The sequence below is a fragment of the Vulpes vulpes genome, unplaced genomic scaffold, assembly GCF_048418805.1.
Source record: "Vulpes vulpes isolate BD-2025 unplaced genomic scaffold, VulVul3 Bu000000738, whole genome shotgun sequence".
NCBI lineage: Eukaryota > Metazoa > Chordata > Mammalia > Carnivora > Canidae > Vulpes > Vulpes vulpes.
Genome location: NW_027325680.1, coordinates 486,929 through 504,101, shown reverse-complemented (window position 1 = coordinate 504,101; position 17,173 = coordinate 486,929). Strand labels below are relative to the sequence as shown.

Genomic DNA, 17,173 nt, shown 5'->3' with positions numbered 1-17,173 from the left:
CAAACAATCACTCAGAGCTCTTGCTACTTAAAGGGTAGTCTCTGAACCTGCTACATCAGGACACCTGGTAGCTGGTTAGAAATGCAGACTCTTGGGATCCACTCCAGATGCTCACAACCAGACTCTGGAGATTAAAAAGATTCCCATGTGATTCTGCATGTACCACCCTAGGCTCTGAACCAGGCCAGACCAAGTGAGTCTCTAGCCTAGCCTAGAGAAACCATACCTACAATATAGGAATACCATTAATAATATGAATAATAATAATAATTAATAATAATAATAAGTAGATCAGTTAGATCATGACAGAGGACAAACTCAAACCTCTAAAACTATCAAAATTATTCAAAGGCCCTAGGAATGTACAGTTCAAAATGTACTATCCATTACACAGCAGCCACTAGCTAGTGACATATAAGTATTCAGCACTTAAATGAAGCTAGTCCAGGGGCACCTGGGTGGCTCAGTCAGTCTGCTTTCGGTTCAGGTTGTGATCCCAAGGTCCTGGGATGGAGCCCCACATAAGGCTCCCTGCTCAGCTGGGAGCCTGCTTCTTTCTCTCCCACTGCCTGTCTCTCCGCTTGTTTGTTCTCTATCTCTAATAAATAAATAAGATCTTTAAGAAAAAAATGAAGCTAGTCTGAATTCATATGTTCTGTAAGTATATATATATAAAAAAAAAACCCTCACTGCAAAAACTTAGTAAAAAAAATATTTTGAAGTATCTCTTTAATAGTTGTTTATATTTAATACGTTGAAGTACTATGTTAGCTGTGTTGGTTTAACTCAAATCTAGAATTAATTTTACCTGTTTCTATTTGCAATTTTAAACACAGCTCCTGGAAAATTTTAAATAGCCCATGTGGCTCCCATTTTATTTCTACTGGACAGTACTACTTTAGAGACACGGAGGGTAGGCAGGTAGCTTTTCTCAAAATGTGGAGCACCACTGTATGGGAGAAAAATTAACTTGGCTCAGTCTGAAACCAAGGATTACAATCAGATCTTAATGTTGTTTTATGATCAAGAGCAAGCAAAGACTCTTCTCGTTTTCTCAAATGCCCAGTAGGGAATGTCATCACTCCTGCAGATTCATCACTGAATCTGAGAGTCACAAAAAGGTTGCATTTCTTGTCTCACAAAATAATCTGAAAAAATGGCGATGAAAAAGAAACAAGAAAACTTAACTACCTATCACAGGGCATTATTTCATGAGCAGTTCCCGATACATTCTCTCTTTTTCTCCAGAGAAAAATTATAGCAATTCATTTTATTTTCTCTTTAGAGAATGACTGGTGGGGTGGAAGTCCAGGCAGGCAATAGCATGAGCAGAAGCACTGACATCCCTGATTGCAGATGAACAACTTCCTGAAGATGCCACTTACCCTTGCTAAATGTCCTCATGGACAAATTACACTTCATCTATTAGAACAAATATTGCCACGTTGAGACTGTCAAGCTATCCAGCCAGTCTGCTTCAGTATTGCAGAAGGAAAAAATAAGTAAGTGAAGCTTCTCTGTGTCCATAATACTGAACCCAACAACATATAATCAAGACTGACAACAGAGCTTAGCAAAAAATATCTATCTCACCATTATGCTATTGAGGATAATAGCCCAGAAAATAACTACCTGATCTTGATTCCAATGTAAGCTACAAAATTTGGGCTCTCATTTTACTAGTTCTAAGTAGTCCATCTTCTAAATGCCCCTTAAAAATGCTAAATTATCATTTATGGTCCTAAGGGATGAACTGTGACGATATGTGGACCAATGAAATCTCCAAAGTAAATTTTTTCAAGGGTTGTTTAGTTGGTTTTAATAGAACCAGGTTTTTGAAGGGAAAATAAAGGAATATATTATTTGAGCTAACACAGAGAATCTGAAGAGTAGTCTGACCTATCTTCGAGTTATGAAAGATCTATATCCCAAAGTGGTTCATATAGTGCTCCCTCATCTAGATATAGGATCTAGAGAATTCTGTTTGAGTTCTAGTTCTCATCAAGGTCAAATTATTGAGATCTTCATTTGCTTAGAGCTTAATGAGGACATTGCTGTTATACTGCCATTCTCCTCTTGGCTCTAACTTTCCATATTTCTACATAAATGGAGAGGGGAAAAAATAAGACTTCCTATTTAACCAAAGTAAGCCCACATTTATCCAAATAAAACCTAGGTGATATTTTTAATACATATTTTAATACATATTTCTATGAAGGATGTGTAACACTTCCCCAAAGACTTTTTAAAATTTATAAAGCCATCTATCTTGAATGCATTATGAATCCTCCCAAGGAATGGATAGATTGGAACACACACATACACACACAACATTCTTTGCCAGATTCTGAAGTCTAATAATGCAACTCCTGAAGCAAATTAGGATTTGCATTTGCAGATTCCCATTAAAATGACAGCAATCTCCCAGCTATAATTATTTCACTCATTCTGAAAATTGGTAATCTGTTTTAGCATAAAGTAGCATAATCCAGAATGTCTATATCACTTTGTTTTTAAATGCAGAACTGATGGATTCATGGAGCACCTGTTGTTTACTTTAATCTCAGCTATTTTAAAGATCTCATGTTTATCCTGTTGCCAGCTTTTTGATACATTGATGGTTTTTTAAAAAATCAAGAACTAAGTCCATCTTCGTATTGATCATTATATTCACCTGGGAAATTACTTTTTCACCACCAAACCTCACATATGGTAAGTCTTACTAGTGTCTTACTCAAGCTGCACAGGAAGTATCTAAGTCCAATATGCATGTTACAGCCTTACTGTAAGTAAGAGCAGGCAGGTGAAATAAGGAAGCTATCCCATATCTGACTTGAGTGCCCAGGGAGCTATCATCTTTGGCAAACTGGAGTTTGGATATGCCCAGAACTGGGTAAGACCTGACTCTGATGGCTTGATGGCTAAGAATTGACAAGGGAATCACTGCTGTGTTAGGAGAACAGCTCCAAGATCGAAACCAGTTTTCTGTTCCAACTTCCACGACATGAAATAACCAGGGATGTTGACACTGGTCTTACCACTACTCTAAGTATGACCGGCCAGTCAGCTTTATAAAATCAGGGCCTTAACATGTCTTTTAAAAAAATAATAACTTCTGCATCACTTATCCACAGAACAATGCTTCAATTTAGTAGGTACATAATAAATATTTGTTTGATAAATAAAAAGCTATTGGGCAGCCCGGGTGGCTCAGTGGTTTAGTGCCACTTTCGGCCCAGGGCCTGATCCTAGAGACCCGGGATCAAGTCCCACATCGGGTTCCCTGCATGGAGCCTACTTTTCCCTCTGCCTGGGTCTCTGCCTCTCTCTCTCTCTCTCTCTCTCTCTCTCTCTCTCTCTTTCTCTCTCTCTCTTTCTGTGTGTGTGTCTCATGAATAAATAAATAAAATCTTTAAAAAATTATATTTTAAAAAAAGCTCTCATCCACCCCATGGTGATTGTTAAAGATGAAATCATGTGTCGCCTTCCAAATTCCTACATTGATATCCTAACCTTCAGGACCTCAGAATGTGATCTTACGTGGAAGTAGGGTCATTGCAGATGTAATTAGTTAGGATGAGATCATACTGGAATAAGGTGAGGCTCTAATGCAATGTGACTGGTGTCCTCCAAAAAGGCAGGCCAGTAGAAAAGGCATATGTGCAACTGATGAATTACTGAACTCTACATCTAAAACTAATGATATACTGTAAGTTGGCTAATTGAATTTAATTTTTTTAAAAAAGACATGCATATACAGAGAACATCACATGACAGAAAAGGCAAATAAGGGGTGATACAGTATAAGCAAATGAAAGCCAAAGATTGCCAGCAACCACAGCAGTTAGGGGTAAGGAACAGATTTTCCCTCCTAGCCATCAGTAGAACACCTGGATCTCAGACTTCTAGCCTCCAGAAGTGTGAGATAATACATTTCTTATTTAAACCACCCTACCTACATAATTGTTACAGCAGCCCTATGAGAGGAATACAAACTAATATAGTAGCCAAGACAACCTATGACTTGAAACTTATAAATAAATATGGAAAATTTTTTTTTTAATTTTTATTTATTTAAGATAGTCACAGAGAGATAGAGAGAGGCAGAGACACAGGCAGAGGGAGAAGCAGGCTCCATGCACCGGGAGCCCGATGCGGGATTCGATCCCGGATCTCCAGGATCGCACCCTGGGCCAAAGGCAGGCGCCAAACCGCTGCGCCACCCAGGGATCCCTAAATATGGAAAATTTAAATATGAATAAGTTTAATAGAATATGAAAGCTAAGAAAAAATTTAAGGGGTGTTTATATTCAACATTTAGATCCCTAAAAATTGCATTTAGTCTATATTTAGGTAAGCATAAACAGATGATCAACTAAATTAAATGAGGACATCTAAAACATAAAGCCTTCTGAAAAAATAAACTTCATTTTGTGCACTGACACATTCCCCAGTACCTAAAATACAGCATAGCAACATTATAGCCATAAGCCATAAGATTTGTTTAATGAATGAATGAATGGCCAACAGAAGTATAATTTATTTTTTTAATTTTTAGTTATTTATGATAGTCACACAGAGAGAGAGAAGTATAATTTAAAATACAGTGGCAAGTATGTGAACATGCTCAATAAAATGCTAAAAACTAAGCTGGAAATAGGTTTATGTAAAAAGCAACTATTTCTTTTACAATTTCTACTTGGAGAATGTTGTGTGATTTTTTTTTTTAATAAAGTATATGTCAGTCATTACAAAAGAAATCCTAGTAGAAAAATCTGTGAAAATTATGTGTAGAAGTATGGAAAGGTCCTCATTACTGGAAGAATTTTAAATTCTCCTTGCTGTCTTAAAATATACTACAGATAAGCATTTAATAATGGAACCCTTCACAGTGGTTCACTTTTAATGTAATTAATATTATTATTGGAAGTTGTTTTATATCACCTGACAGTGTAATGCACAAGTAATTCTTTGGGGAAGAAGGTATCTTTGAATATGTTGGCATAGTTATGCTTTTCATTTAAAATCTTCAGTAACTTTTTCCCCATTGTTTATTTCTGACTGTCCCTTAAAGACAGCAACTTTCTTTCTGCACAGCAGGAGGCAAAAAATTGATAAATAGTTCTTTGAAATGTTAAAAATGTCATTGTGCTTGTGTTTTCTTTTTCCTCAAGCTGACAATTTACGACATATTTCTAATTTTTCTACTAGGATTTCTTTTGGTCAAAAATGAATGGTAAGGGCAGCCCGGGTGGCTCAGCGGTTTAGCGCCACCTTCAGCCCAGGGCCTCATCCAGGAGACTCAGGATCGAGTCCCACGTCGGGCTCCCTGCATGGAGCCTGCTTCTCCCTCTGCCTGTGTCTCTGCGTCTCTCTCTCTCTCTCTCTCTGTGTATCTCTCTCATGAATAATAAATAAAATCTTAAAAAAATAAATAAAATTCAAATTAATAGCATCAGTACAGTGTGTTTGATAATGCTGTTTAGGAAAATAAAGTACCATCCCCATCATCACACTATAGGAATCTCTGACTGCAAGGGGGTCAGTGCCTCTAACCCCCATGTTGTTCAAGGGTCAATTCTGTGTGCCTGTATGTGTGTGTGTATATTTTATTTCTCAGAAGAACCCTCACTAATACAATGTCCATCTTTAAGGATAAAATATAACAAATATCTGTACACATGGTTTATCATGGAGCAGATTTATTACAATATTTAAATGCTATCAAGAAGATCTTGGCTTTGCGCACCTGGGTGGCTCAGTGGTTGAGCATCTGCCTTTGGCTCAGGTCATGATCCTGGGGTCCTGGGATCAAGTCCCGCATCGGGCTCCCCTCAGGGAGCCTGCTTCTCCATTTGCCTGTGTCTCTGCCTCTCTCTCTCTCTCTCTCTCTGTTTCTCATGAATAAATAAAATCTTTAAAAAAAATCAAAAACAAAAAGAAGATCGTGGCTTAAACTCTACCTTTCAGGAGAATAAAAGTATTTACATGATTGAAAGAAATGGTGCTCTGTTTCCCCAGCTTTAGTTATTTCTTAAAGGGATTTCCTAACTGTACTCTGGGGCCTGATGGTAATTGGTTTCATCCATCCACAGTCAACAGGAGCAGTTGGCTTTCTGCTGCTTCATTAATCAACACAGAGCCTTGTGTGCTGATCCCACTTTCAAAGTCATTCAACAGAGTCGAACCAGGACCTTCTCGCAGAAGTGCTGTATTCTGCTTGTAGTAGTGAATCAGCAGCAATCGTGTTTATATTTCTTGGAGTTTGCTTGGCCTACATGTTGCTGCCAAGTCTTCCTTTTGGCAGTGGACAACTCCATTTGTGATTTTGGTAAACACAGTATGTTTCATAGGGTGCTGATCATAAAGTAATCTCAAAAATCGAAGTCCTGATACCCAAAAGCCTAACCAGAACAAGCTATTTACATTTTAATCAGTGGTACATAACTGGTTAGGCCAGAGGGCCCGTGAATGCATTCCACGATTTCCAGAGAGGACAAGTAAATATAATTTTTTTTGACAAGTAAATATTTTGAGTGAGTATGATTTCTAGTCACAGCCATACCATGTTTTCTCCCACCTCCAGTCAGCCAAAAGCTTCCTTCCCCCCCACCCCCCACCCCCGTCTGTTCTCCCTCTCCACAGTAAGAATTAGCTTGTATACCTTGACCTTGCTCTCTCCCTTAACTATAGCCAACGTTTATTCATTGTCTGTTCCCCCTTTCCTTTACCATTTTGATTCATTAGCTTTCAGTTACTAACTACATATTTCACGGTGCTGACCAAGGGCAATGGCCCTGGGCTCAGCCCAATTCAGCCCAAGAATGTCACCCAGCAACTAACCTCAATATGCTCCCAGTAAAGCCATTCATTATAATCAAAGGTGATTATGATTCTAAAGGTCCAAAAGGCATTAGAAAGAAAAGTGCATTCTTCGACTTAGAAAAAAATAATAGAATTGTCATTGAACAGTAATAGACAACACTTAATCTGTACAATTCTGAACCACTATTTTTCTTCCTTGACACTAAGTGATGGTCTAATGGCAATAAAGAAAAATAAAAAGAATCAACAGGTTCCTGAGAAGACCATGTGAGACCCTTGAGTAAACATGGGGCATTTCCACATACACAGCATCATGCAAAGAAAAGGACAAGAGCCCCCTATCCTGAAAAAGCCTGCAATGATATCACAGCTCAGAGAGGCTACAGGAGAAGCTCTATAGCCCTGGGGTGACACAAACATCATTAAAGGAAAAAATGTACACTTAGGGAAAAGATATTGTACATTTAGATTTTAAAGCCTTCAAAACTTTTGCTGGAATAGAGTTTGAAAACCATCTTTCCTAGATCTTGGAATTGCACTGACCCTCTTTGGAAATAGCTGGGGGGTTCCTCTGAACCACAGGTAGGTAGGAAATGTGATGGGGGGCTACGCAACATGTACTGTGATTACTTGTTCTCAGAAGACCCAATTAATTACTCATCAGAAAGAAAAAAAGGCAGCTGGAAATGAACAAAAAACTGATTTGGTACCGTGCCTGCCCTTAACTTGTACACTCTCACCGATGAAAGTCCTCATGACCTGAGAGTCATCACCATGTCTCTCCTTTCTTTTTTTTCTTTCTTTTTTTTTTCTTTCTTTTCTTTCTGAGTGTCTTTGTCTCATCTGTTCCTCTGTCTTACTTGCAATGTCTTTTTTTTTTCTTCTTGAACCTTCTCCTTTTTGAACTTGTTTCCCTATTGAACATAAATCACTTTCCAACCTAGGAAACTTAATCAAAACATCTCAAAAGTGAGAAACTAAGTCAACTTCTTAAAGGATCTCCTTGCTCTCCAACCTTTCCCAGAGTCCTCCATTTTATAAGAGATACCCCATGCAGTTCTTGCTCCTGTCACTCCACTAAAACTGCTTTGGTAGGATTTCCCAAAGACCATCCCCTTGCTAAACTCATGGCAATTCTCAGGACTGCCTTCTTTAGCTACCTACAGCATTTTCCGGTTTCTTTACCACCCAAGTCTTGACTAATCTTGTCTGACTTCATGGACATCACACTCTGCTGGTTTTCCTCCTACTTCACTGACATTCATTACCTCCTCTCCCTGACCCCCTAATAACACCTGCACCAGAGCTCAGTGGTCTTACACCCTCTTCTCTATTACACCCACCTCCTTGGGAATCTCATCCTGGTGGCTTTAAATAGCAACAGATGCTTCCAGATGCTGATGAATCTCAAGTCACCATATCCAGCCAAGACCCTGCGCCTATTTCCTCCTGTCTTCTTAACACTGACATCTGGATGCCAAAAGGCACCCACAGGGAACTCAAAATTGATCTCTTAAGCTTATCTGCCCCTCAAACCTACTCCACCCACATTCTTCTGCTTCTCATTTGATGTCAACTCCATCCTTCACTGCTGTGCAGGTCAAGTCTTGGGAATCACTCTTGACTCAGCTTTTTCTCTCCCACCTCACACCCAGTCCATCAGGTAATTCAGTTGCCTCAACCTCCCAGCTATATCTAGCACTTGGTCCCCTCTCACACCTCCACTGTTCTCTCTCCCTAGTGTGAGCCCCTAACTTCACTCACTCAGATTGATGAAACAGTCTGAATCGTAGCTTCCCTACAGTCTATTTTCAATTGATGAGTAGATGAAGTCTAAGTCAGATCAGGCCAGTCCTTAGCTCAACACCTTCAACGGCATAAGTCAAGGAAAACTGGGTGAGCATCAGTTCTCTAAAGTATTCCCTTGTTATCGTCCCCACGGCTACGTCGTCCTTCCTGTCATTCCAAAAACCCACTGCTATTTGTGGCCCTTTGTTCCCCAACAGCTCTCTGCACCTGGACCAGTCTTCTCCCAGCCAGGTCCATGGGTAACTCCCTCACCGCCTCTACTTCTCCTTTAACTGCCCCTCTGCTTAACTACTCAACTACTAAAATTTCTATGACATCCTCTTCCTGCTCTCCTTTCTTCCTTGCTTTGCTCTACTTTTCTTCTGTTTTCCATAGCACTTGTCAGCTTCTAACATACAATATAATTTACTGATTTATGTTCACTGCTTATCGTTGTCTCCCACCAGCCTGGTGTAAACACCAGAGTAACAAAACTGTCTCTGTGTTTTGTTTGCTAATAAATTCCTTGCACCTAGAAGAATGCCTGGCTCAAAGAGGAGGCTCAGTAAACACTCAATGAATAAATGAACACTCAAAAATCTAACCTAAATGCTGTACTCAATACTTGCAAAATCTCACCTAAAGTTTACAAAATTTCACATAGATTTAATTTAATATAAATTCCTAATATGTAGTAAAATCGACACTGAACTAAGAATTAAAAACCCAAAGCTAAGCCTGGATCCCAGTCTTGCAATTTGGTCTGGAAGAATTTCTTCGACCTCCCTGAGGCTCAGTTCCTTCTCCGTGAAATCAGGATGTTTCATGGTTTTTTGTTGTTGCTTTTATGCTTAAAACCAAATATGATGATGAATGTAAAACTATAAAATCAGAAGTGCAAGATCATATGATAAGAGGATAGGACCCACTATTTCCTTCTGAACTGGACCATTGCTGTGTGCTGTCATTTTTTATAAAGTTAAGTGATAAAAATATACCATAATTGTAATGTGCAGCTGCACTCACAGACCAAAATAAATCTGATTAAGACACAAGCCCTTAAAGAGTGATGGTTACTAAGGTTTTCCCATTCAAGTGTAAAAATCCTCTGATGCCCAGAAGGCAGTCTTAAACCAGGGACTAACTGGAGATGCCAAAAGGATTTGTGCAGAAGGCATCAAACCACAGGTTGAAACGAAGACAACAAGCAGAAGTTTTTTTGTTGTTGTTGTTTTGTTTTGTTTGTTTGTTTGTTTTTTGTTTTTCACTTAGAGAAAGACCAGAGGGTTCAAGCCCTGGTTCACCCACCTTTACTAAGTATGAGTTCACACCAATTGCCTAACCTCCCCATATGGGTAATATAAGACAATCTCTAGGCTTACTGGGAGGATTAGAAGAGCTACTACCTGGGAGGCACTTAGACAAACTGTGCTCACCAGAAATTTTTTTGGGCAACCTCGCACACACAAACAAAACACAGTTCAATATATGCATCCAGCAGAGTAAAGCATTTTCCCTGCCAAGGAAGTGAAGGCCAGTGGAGAGGCAGAAGGGGAGCACCTTCTCTCATTAGGTGAGAAGGCAAAATCTAAAGGCAAATGTGTCTATGGAATCTACACTACTCAATGTTAGTGCTAAACTCCAATGCTGAGGTTTTCCATAGAGAGCGTTCTCTGACTCAATAGCTTCAGCACAGAGATAACTCATCACCTGGTAACATGTTAGACATGTACATCCTTGGGCCTCAGCCCAGACCAACTGAGTCAGAAAACTGTGGGTCTGGGACCCAGCAATCTGAATTCTAGCAAGCCCCCAGATGATGGGGGCATGAGCCAAAGTCAGAAAACCACCACCTTCAGCCATCAACTCCTGAGAGAGAAAAGATAGTGAAGGAGAATCAAAATTGACTCTTCAATGCTTTAGCTAAGTGATGAACTGATAGAGTTTGGTTGCAAGAAAATATCTTTAGAAAACAGTGAGTGAATACAGCATTCACTGGTTTGGCAGCACACAAAATCTTCAACTCACAGAGATCTACCCCATAATAACTATGTGTCGGCCACCATGCTATGAACCAGGAGAGACAGAAAGGATAAAACACGGATCTCGACCCCTGGGAGTTTGTAATATTATGAGGTATTCAGACCCAGAAAGCCTAAGAAGAATATAAAGCCACATGTAGCTCCTGCTGTGACAAATAAGTAAAAAGTGAGCCCCACTCTGGAAAATAAGCACACAAGGAATGATAACAGCAGCAGCTGGTCATGTATGGTGGTGGAAAGGAGGTAACAAGGGATGCTGTTGGGGAGGAAGCTGGACAGGTAATTGGGATTTGAGTGTCACCCTGAGGAACTAGCCTTTATTACCTTCTCTGTACAGTTATTGAGGTTTTGAGAAAGGCCATGTTTCTCTATATCCCCCACACCGGGCTCTGGATGAGAGCTAGCAGCAATCTCAATCTCAGGAAGGAGGCCAAAGAGAAACTGGAAGAGCAGGTGACTACACGGAAAAGAGAGGGGAGGACCATGCAATGGGAGAAAAAACTGCAAAGCAGAGTAAGGATAGAACATAGAAGACCTGCAGATTGAATTACTGGGTGAGTCAAATACAGTCTCAGATTGAAAGAGGTCCCCCCAAAATACATCTCCCTTTACCACGTCTGTGGCATGGGATATGATGCATTTACTGATAATGTTGCTGAAGCTGAGCTACGTGTAAACACAGAAGGAATGCCTGGACTGCAGTATGGTTAAGTTACTGGCACAAGGCACAAAACCAAAATCACAGCATTTAAAGGGACAAATCAAAAGAAAACATGATTATGGAAATCCCTTTCATATCAGGTAAGACTATTTATTCTCAAATTTATCAAATTCCCAATCTGCTTATAGAGTTGAAGTTAGTCATTGAGTCAAGATACACTGATGTCCAATTAGTTGATTTGAGAATATGGATTTTTAAAATTTCACATCCTCCATTTGGGAGTTATACTTATAATCCCCCCCCCAATACTATTGACATTGGGGCTAAATTTCTAAATACAAAGCTTGTGCTAAATATCAAAAGCATCAGTTTTCCTGTCAATGTTCTCTACTCTCATATGATGAAATTTTGTACAGATAATAGATACAGAAATGAGCATTGTGATGGCACAGAGCCCAAGATGATAAGACAAGCCAGCCATATCCAGGTATTTGACTCTGCCAAAGTTGTTTGTGGGCAAACATGTGGCACATTCCAAAGGCAGTGAGGCACACCTGGTCTGCGTGAGAAACAAGGAAATGCCAAGTGTGGCTGGGAAACAGTTGTCACAGGAGCTGTGTAGACCTTGTAGACCATGGTGAAGATGCTCTTCCTAGTACACACATTACCAGGGAGGGTGGTAAGCAGAATAATCTGACGACCCTCTGCCAACGAGTTTACACTTATATTGTAATGAATAATGCAAATCTTGTCATCTGGACCCAGAGTAATGTGAAAAGCTCTTGACTCATAAGGGTATCTTTGATCTTTAGGGTCGATCGGCAGAAGAGCTAATATACATTAAGTATGGGTTAACCTACTTAGTGTCATATTTAATAAATTTGAGCTAGCTACCAATGTGCATATTTAATCACTACCTATGCTGTTATAGAAAAAAAATACTATCTAAGAGAAATTATGCCCGTCTGAGCAGACTTCTGTGTTTTGAGATAGAACATGAGCACACAGGAAAAGGAGAAACATGCAGTATTATGATTTCAACACAAATCTACCAACCATGAGCCACAGAGGCTGACAGGGCCTTGCTCACAGTCAGCACAGTGCTGAAAGGGAGAGATAGCTTTCCTGCTGGAAATGTACACTGTGGGTTCTTTGGGAGCACTGGTGTTAGGGGCCCACAGCAAGCCAGGACCCCTTACAGCATATGGCTGGTGGCTGGACTTATTCCCTCCAAAGAACTGTGATTGAGTGAAATCACAGACAATGTGGCTCTAACTCAGCTTAATACTAGATCTGCTCATGCTTGTTTCTCACGCTTGTTTCCATGTATGTGTGTGTGTGTGTGTGTGTGTGTTTTAAGATTTTATGTATTTATTCATGAGAGACACAGAGAGAGACAGAGATATAGGCAGAGGGAGAAACAGGCTCCCTGCCCAGAGCCCGATGAGGGACTCGATCCCAGGACCCCGGGAACACGACCTGAGCTGAAGGCAAACGCTCAACCGCTGAGCCACCTGGGTGCCCCTCCATGTGTACTTTAATCATCTTAGCTACCAATGCATCCCTCAAACACCTTCGTAGACATTTTTGAGAACGACTCTCAACTCTAATAACAATATAAGTAGGTGGCATGATTGGTTCTACTGAATCCCTCCTTATGAGGATGTCATTAAAGATACACACAAAGGATTCCCCACAATTTTGCAGACAGTTAAATGCCCAGCTGATGGAAGTGGGGACAGAGGGCAGAGGGTTGGGTGGCATTGAGAACTTGAAGTGTTTGTTGAGTGAGTAAACCCAGAATTGCTGTTTGCACATGCCAGGTTGTGATATAAGCAATAAAATATCAATATTTAGGTTCTCTTAATTGACCCCCTAACAGTTGCGCTATGAGAAGCAACAACCTCTCTTCCTCCTCTCCACCATCTGCTCAGCAGCAGCAAAGCAGCAACTATGTGTGAATGTACCTCTATCCACATTGGCCAGGCTGATGTCTAGATCAGCAATGCCTACTGGGAGCTCTGTTGCCTGGAACACGGCATTCAGCCCGATGGCCAGATACCAATTGACAAGACCACTGGGGGAGGAGATGACTCCTTCAACACCTCCTTCAGTGAGACAGGTGCTGGCAAGCATGTACCCAGGGCAGTGTCTGACCTGGAACCCACAGTCATCAATGAACTTCGCACTGGCACCTACCGCCAGCTCTTCCACCCTGAGCAGCTCATCACAGGCAAGGAAGATGCTGCCAATAACTATGCCCGAGGGCACTACATCACTGGCAAGGAGATCACTGACCTTGTCTTGGACTGAATTCGGAAACACTGACCACTGCACAGGTCTTCAGGGCTTCTTGGTTTTCCACAGCTTTGGAGGGGGAACTGGTTCTGGGTTCACCTCCCTGCTGATGGAACATCTCTCGAGTATGGCAAGAAGTCCAAGCTGGAGTTCTTCATTTACCTGAACCTAACCCCCTCTGGGTTTCCACAGCTGCAGCTGAGCCCAACAACTCCATCCTCACTCCCTATACCACCCTGGAGCACTGACTGCGCCTTCATGATAGAAAATGAGGCCATCTATGACATCTGTCATAGCAACCTCAATACTGAATGCCCAACCTACACGAATCTAAATAGGTTGATAGGTCCAATTGTGTCCTCCATCACTGCTTCCCTCAGATTTGATGTTGATCTCACAGAATTCCAGACCAAGCTTGTACCCTATCCTCACATCCATTTCCCTCTGGCCACACATGCTGCTGTCATCTCTGCTGAGAAAGTCTACCATGAACAGCTTTCTGTAGCTGAGATCACCAACACATGCTTTGAGCCAGCTGGAGAAATGTGACCCTCACCATGGTAAATACATGGCTTGCTGCCTGCCGTACTGTGGTGACACGGTTCCCAAAGATGTCAATGCGTCCATTGCCACCATCAAGATCAAGTGTACCATCCAAGTGTATTGGCTTCAAAGTGGGCATTAATTACCAGTCCCCCACTGCGGTACCTTTTGGAGACCTGGCCAAAGTACAGCGAACTATGTGCACGCAGACAGGCATCGCTAAGGCCTGGGCTCACCTGGACCACAAGTTTGACCTGATGTATGCCAAACATGCCTTTGTTCACTGGTATGTGGGTGAGGGCATGGAGGAAGGAGAGTTTTCTGATGCCCATGAGGACCTGGCTGCCTTGGAGAAGGATTATGAGGAGGCTGGTGTGGGTTCTGTTGAAGGAGAAGGTGAAGAAGAAGGAGAGGAATGCTAAAGTTAAAAATGTCACAAAGGTGCTGCTTTTACAGGGCAACTTATTCTGTTTTGAACATTGAAAATTTGTGCTCTGATCAGTTAATTTGTATGTAGCAGAGTATACTCTCATATACAATTACTGATCTGTGCTTTAAAACACAACGCTTTGTTACAGACCCAAGCTGTCCATTTCTCTGATGGGTTTGAATAAAATACTCTCTGTCTTAAATGGAAAAAAAAAAAACCTCTATTCATCCTATTTTTCTAGTCTTATCTACTAATATTGCTCTACATGAATCCTGTATCCCGCTTACTGATCTATTTATCATGAATGCATATTCTTATCTCCAAGACATTAATTATTCTGTGCCTGTCCACCCTTCTTGTTACCAACTTAATCAAATAATAAAAGTAATAGGAGCAACAATGAGAGCTAATAATTTCAGTAAGCTTAGGTATGCCACCCTGGGGTTAAGTGCTTTACATGTATTATCTCATTTATTAGAAAAACCTAATAAAATAGGCTCTGTGATGTTTCACAGTGAAGGATGCCTCCAAGGTTGCAAAGCTAGCAGGCTGGGAATCCAACGTGACCCTAGGCTCAGACTCGGAACCACTGCAGTAGCACCTCTTCCAAGACCGTCTGCGAAGATACAGCCTGAGCTCCTTCCCTATATGGAATCTTCCTCTTCCTTCACTGTTGACTTCTCATTCCTGCAAATGACTGACACACTTCATTTCTGTGCCACAGGTGCCACACTTAACACATCGTGCCTGGTACTGCCATTCACACTAACCCCACACCAGCCAAGTTCTACACACAGACCTCCAGACAGCAAGAGGTCTGGAAAAACAGAAAACAAGATATACTAACAATGCCAATAATAATTAAAACATTGTTGCTTCCACCACCAGACCCAGATTATGAAGATACTGTAGGAAGAGTAAATTCCTGGCTCTTGGGGGGGTGTGGCATGACCTGGCCCTCCTGGCTCTCTACACTACCTTGGAGGGCTCTGCTGGTCACCTTCTTGCTTCTCACTGGCCTTCTTCCAATTCAGGAGAGAGTCCAAGCTTCCTCTTAAAGTCTTAGCACATGCTCTTTCTAGAACTCTCCAACCCTGCCTTACCCTTGATGATTATGTTCATCCTGCTTCTTTCCCCCACTCAGCCTTTTTCTCAGCAGCACATCTGCCTCCTCCTACTAAGTACAGGCAGTGTATGAGGGCAGGCAGTGTATGTACTTTGTATTAAGCACCCTGTCCTCAATACCTATTCTTACCACACTATAAGCACAGTGTAGAGATTAACAGAAATAGATCTTCCCCAAGTCCTTTATTTGCCATATATACAAGGAACCATCACAGTAAGGGGGGAAAAATCTAGTTTAAATTGTTTACACAAATATCAATCATACATTAGTTCATCGTATAAATCACAATCAACCAAGTTAAGTCTCTAAAAATATTTATGGTACAATCATATTATGCTACAATAAAAGATGTAGAAACCCAACAATTTCATCAGACAGTAAATCTGAAGTTCAAAACTACAGCTCTGCTTTGTACGTCCTGGGTTTCTAATCTGCCTGGAAATGCCCAAGCAACAATGATTCTATCAGCATCTTACCATTTCCACTTCAATTTCTCATGAAAATAGAAATTGCAGACGTACCGAGAATGAAAAAAAAAAAAATGCTACTTCCCACTACCAATTCTGGCTCCATAACCTTTTTTTTTTTTTTTTTTTAAGCAGCGTTCTTACTCTATTGTACTTGCTCACTCACAGTGGAATTAACTAGCAAAGGATTTCATTAAGTATTATAGAGTGTGGTGATGCTTTTGAATCATTAGCGAACATAAATGTATAGATGGTGTATTTGTAACAATACACAAAGACTTTTTAAAATACAATTGGTTTGTAACCAAGACTTACTGGCTATACAACTATTTTAAACTCATGTTCAATTCTTCTGGTACGAAGTAGTACAGATTCTAAGCAAAAGAACACTCGTACTTCCTGCTGTGAAAATATTTTTTGCAGGTTTACTAATATTTCAACAGCTAGTCAATTCTGTAATCACATTTGTTGGATAACTCCCTTGTTAGTAACTTTTAGAGCTCAATTGTGAATTCTATGGTTTTATTTTTATTTTTATTTTTAATTTTTTTTATTTATTTATGATAGTCACAGAGAGAGAGAGAGGCAGAGTCACAGGCAGAGGGAGAAGCAGGCTCCATGCACCGGGAGCCCGACGTGGGACTCGATCCCGGGTCTCCAGGATCGCGCCCTGGGCCAAAGGCAGGCGCCAAACCGCTGTGCCACCCAGGGATCTGTCTATGGTTTTAATACCATACTTGGTAACATTTCAAAAGACACATGATCAGTAATGATTAACAGAGAGGTTTATAACTAATTCCCTATTAGAGCTAAGTACTTTTAAGCTCATCTGTAAATTTTACTGTTCTAGCATCTTAATTGGATTTCTGGTAATTGCATCTAAAATTCCATAGGCACTTAAGATGTGTTCTAGTTACAAAACAGGAAAAAAGCAAAAAAGCATATACATAACTTCACTGCTTGTAACAATAGCATCCTATGGAAGTCAAAGAT

General features: G+C 40.6%; 1 pseudogene; it reads left to right on the top strand.

Annotated features, from left to right (window-relative positions):
- The first annotated feature begins 13,269 nt into the window (after nucleotides 1-13,269).
- On the top strand, nucleotides 13,270-14,638 carry LOC140596583 (tubulin alpha-1A chain-like; annotated as a pseudogene).
- The last annotated feature ends 2,535 nt before the right edge of the window (nucleotides 14,639-17,173 follow it).